This window comes from Nicotiana tomentosiformis, chromosome 6 (genome assembly GCF_000390325.3).
Source record: "Nicotiana tomentosiformis chromosome 6, ASM39032v3, whole genome shotgun sequence".
Lineage (NCBI taxonomy): Eukaryota > Viridiplantae > Streptophyta > Magnoliopsida > Solanales > Solanaceae > Nicotiana > Nicotiana tomentosiformis.
This window is the reverse complement of record NC_090817.1, coordinates 17909494-17914403: the sequence shown is the minus strand read 5'-3', so window position 1 is coordinate 17914403 and position 4910 is coordinate 17909494. Positions and strand designations below refer to the sequence as shown.

General features: G+C 32.4%; 1 long non-coding RNA gene across 2 annotated transcripts; it reads left to right on the top strand.

Annotated features, from left to right (window-relative positions):
• Nucleotides 1-1366: 1366 nt before the first annotated feature.
• LOC104112750 (uncharacterized) lies at nt 1367-4804 on the top strand. 2 transcript variants are annotated; one of them, XR_690060.4, is made up of 3 exons: nt 1367-1818; nt 3442-3717; nt 4552-4804. It is a non-coding gene; the product is annotated as an uncharacterized lncRNA (long non-coding RNA). The 2 variants fall into 2 exon arrangements; XR_011409060.1 differs by lacking the exon at nt 3442-3717.
• Nucleotides 4805-4910: the final 106 nt, after the last annotated feature.

Sequence of the window (4910 nt, the reverse complement as noted above, 5' to 3'; positions counted from 1 at the left end):
TGCATGCACCGACGATGGCACAACCTATAGTTTTTTCACATAATATCTCATAATTTAGGTATTTTTATGGATCTATTATTAAAATTATTTTAACTGAATCCATGCATCATATTCGTACTTGGATTTGTATTCCCGAATCTTATAATTTAGATTACGAAAAATTCGATCTCTAGAGATCCACACCGGATTAGATATTTGCACCCGAGTCTGAATAACGTAAGTGCTAATTGACGGAACTAGCGGGGGGCAGACCTAAAATTTGACATGTGGAGAAATAATTTACACATAAAAGGTTTTGCGAATAAACGAAGTTGGAAGTAAGATTAGACGGAATATTAGTGCCTAAATACAGGGAATTTAGATATCTATACTCAATGTTTTAGGAAAATGGTATAATAGAGTGAAGATGTAACATATATATTCAAAATAAGGTGACTGAAGTAGAGAAGTGGTGTGGGATTGCTATTTGATAGGAAGATATTCAATAGAGTGAGACAAATTTTATAGAGTGATTGTGAAATGAGAATTTTTATATGGGAGTGATGTTGGTAATCAAAATCCCCCAATATGGATATCGTAAAAATACAAATATTAAGATGAATGTGTAATCATACAAAATAAGGTAAAAATTGAAATGTGAGAAAAGCATGAAAGAGTTTCATGGTGTGACATAAAATGAGAGAATGAAAGAGTATTTAGTCATGTCCTACATAGATTTCAAACTTACAAATAGGTTCATTGGTGCACTACAAGAAAAGGCTCAATTTGTACCGGTTTATCTATGGGTTTTTTAGAAACCCCCACTATTATTTTATTTTGTGACGTTTATTATAACCCCCACAAAATAATTCTATTTGTGACAGTTTTATTTTGGAGGTTTGCAAATCGCTGCAATATCTACAATTTGCGGCGGTTACTAAGCCCCACAATTTTGTAATTTCCGTTGTTAACTTTAGAAATTATATTTTTTATAATATTTTCTTTTTTTAATACATATACACACACACACACTCCATATATTACAAAACAAAACTCTTTTGAGAAAAATTAAACAATGAAAATATTATTTAAAATAGATTACACGATCAAATTATGTAGCAGTCCACAAAATTGAAGATTCAAATCCAATTGAGGAACAATTCTACATTCCTTATTTAAGGAATTGTTTGTTTTGCAAATAAATTCTGCCAAAATTATAATGTGGAGATTATACTTGAGGTATAAATAATGATTGAAATTAGTTAATTGTAAAAACAAATATCATGAAATTAGCGAAAGGATTATATTAGCGACAATTAGCATGGAATTAATATTTACCTTGTTATGAATTTTTTCTTTTTATTTGGTGTGGGATATATTTCCCGCTAATCTCTCACTAAACTTTTGGCGCAAAGTTAAAATTTTCAGAAATTTCAAGCGCCTTTTTTCGTTGTTGTGAAATTTAACTTAACAAAAAGAGAAAAAGAAGCACTCTTCTTACGACTTAGGTTTTCCCCAAATCAAATACTCCCAAAGGTTAGCTATTTCGCCAAATCAAATACTCCCAGAACCCCCAAATCGCCGGCAATGTCCCCTCAACGTACTCCGGCAAGTTAATATATTCTCATTAGTTTGTTGTTCTATGAATCTATGTCTCTTCGTAGCTATTACGGGAAGGAATTCTGATTTGTGCTTCCGCTCACGCTGCAGAGCAGATCTTTTTTTCTTTATGTTCTGTAGTAGTATAATTTTTCATATACGTCAGAGGGAGTGAGACGACTAACAGTGGCTGATCTCATCAGTGCCGTAGAGAATATTTAGCTGAGAATCAGAAGACCGGTAAGTATTGACTCTTATGTCGTTTCTTCCGCAGTTCTCCTCTAACAACCCTAATTTTTTTATTTCTCAACTCTATAAATTTCTTCCATTTCAGTTAATGGGTTTAATTTATATGTATCTTTATGGATTTATTACTCGCATTTGTCATTGATTATTGTATTGTACTATCTGTGACGTGAGCAAACTTATCTTTACAACGACGGTTGATTGTGATGAAATATATGAAATCTTAGGATTATGGTGGTGATTCAGTTGAAAAAATCGTAGAAGTTAAGAATATCTCCCCGATTTATGCTCTCCGATAAGCTAGGGCTCAATCTTATCAAAGCTTATTTTATTGTTTGGCGTCTACTACATGCATGTAGTTTGGATAGTTTTTCAATAGTCAGCATCCAAGGAGAGTTGAAATCCTAAGGTTGATTATATTGTTTTAGTTAAGAGAAGCCTCATAACTTCAAGACATTCTCAAAAAGCATTCCAATGATAGAGGTTCATAATGAGTTCATCTACAACTAAAATTCTAGCCAAACCAACTAAAATTGATAAATGCAAGAAAAGGTAGAATATTGGTTCATTGCTAGAGCTCACTTGGCCATGATTCAAAATCTAACTTTAGTAGGTTCTTTATAAACTTTCCTTCTTCATCTTACTGTTTGCTATTCCAATGATTCTCTTATTAATTGATGTTTCCCTCATTTATTTTATATTAGTTTATTTTGGAGCACGAGTTAGGAAAAAGGAAGCACCAGCAGATTGAGTGCATATTTGCTGGTTTAAGGAAGTCTTGTTTGAAATAATATGACATAAATTTTGCATCCAACTATCACCTAAATCAATTTTTAGGTAGCTAGTATAGGTTCACTTCTTGGGGGTGATATTGGTGCTATTCAATTTATTCTTGCTTACTGATAGATATATAACTCTAAAAGGCATATAAGTTTAATTGCAGAGCTTTGTGTCCTAATAAAATGAGGAATAGAGAGACAAAATGAGCTTTTGATTTCAAGGTATGTGAGTATTGAAATATCTTGAATAAAGTACTTTTTATAAAGTATTATTTTACAAAATTTTCCTCAACTTATTTGTGTTGAGATAGTGACAAACTGGTCAGGTTATAATATACTAACTTTTTAGTTGTTTTGATTTTTAAAAAAATATATAATTTCCCAGTATTGCTGGGTGCGTGTGTTGTATAATCTTTAGGAAGGAGGGGAAGATTGCCTTACCTCCAAGATTACAACACTATGGAGTCCACCCTAACCAAAATAAATAAAAAACACAGTGAGGTGTGAAACATCCTCTTGTCCCCAAAATTACAAGACGATAGGACTGGAGGCTTAACTCACAAAGAAATTTGCCTTATTATACTTTGTTCTAATGCTAGGTACTTGAAATTTATATAAAATGAAAGTTCCCTTGATTTCCCTAGGCAAAAGGTAGAAAGACATGTACATCTTACTCTCCTATGTGTTGGAAGCTATCTTTTCCCAGTAATCCGCTACTTGGTTAGCTTCTCTATAGCAATGCACATGAGTGATATTGGCTTGGTTCATACACTATAAGATATCATCTATCGTGTTCTTCATTTTATAATTGTCATCCATGTTACCATAATGGTTTCAGGGATGGGTTATAGTCTGACCATATCATCACAGTACTTGATCCAAGGCAATGCCAACTTGCATTTTGGAAAGGACCGTTGTACAGCAGCCATAACATTCCAAATGATCTGTTTATGCATGTTGTATAAGTTGAACTTCTTTTGATCTCCACATTTACACGAGCATCTATTCTTCCAAATTTCCCAACAGGTGATGATTGGAATTATCTGCAAAGCTTGTTTGTGAACAATAATTTTAGACCTTTATTGCCACCCGTGGTTGAGCCACCCGCGAATAGGTATGTGTACATGCTTAATTCCGAGGGGAGCACCTATCGCTTTCCAGATAAACCTTGCTGCATCACTTTCTATAAACACATGTTAGATAGACTCACTGACATAGTACAACAAACTCATGTAGAAATAATTTGTCTACCAAAGTTAAGTAGTACTTCATCAAAAGGAAGTTTTGACAGCCATAATCTCCGTTAGAAAGGAAATTTTAAAAAGAATGCTAGAATGCCATACCTTACTAAGGAATTGATCCTTAGTTTTAATAGCTCTGAACATGTTCTGAGTTGTTTTGACTTCATACTGTGATTTATGAGGTATGTGAGGTAATTGTGCGATACTTTTTATCTACAGGATCTTAATGAGATACTGCATAGTAGCTTACTCATTATGCTACTAAGTGAGGATTGCAATTTTGATTGCAATTTTGTGAAGGATGCTTGCAAAATGAAAACATCAATTTGATGTTAATCCATGAAAAATTATTAGCACCAAGGAGCATGATAACAAGTTTTTTTATTGTCACTCTATTCAAGTTCAACTATGATTATTGTTTGTTTGCGCTTCTAGTTTTCCTTTTAATTTCGATTATCCCCAATTTTGAAGTTTTTTTTAAAAGTGTGGATGGAAATTTTAATATTTAAAGCATCATCAGTTATTAACAATGGTAGCATGCATTACCATCTTTTCTTTTTCTTATTTTTGAAGCAGCAACATGTTGTGTTTCTTTTCCTATATGAATAGTACTTTTCAATAAAGTGTTCCTTTTGATCAATATATACAATGATATATGTATATCAGTGATGTTTTCTAATTATGTATAAGGTTTTTCATTGTTTCAGCCCAAGGATTGGGAGAGTTAGCTTACTTCACTGTGAATGGAAGATAATGGGGTGGCAGCAACTCGAATCAGCAAGCAAATCTTTTGTACAATTTTTTTATGTTTATTTAATGTGCAACTACATATTTTTATGAATTTAAGGTGTAATGTTCAAATTACCATACACGAGTTCTCATTCCTTTAGTTTGATATGATTTTGAATTTGTGATGCTTGTTACGACATATTTGTTTAATGAAATTTGATTTACATTAAATGTGTTATATAATAAAATTGTTTATTTGCATGATTATTTAGGCTCGATGTAATTTGAATTCTAAATTTTAAAATAGCAATTTGTGGCGGTCATAACACATCCAAGA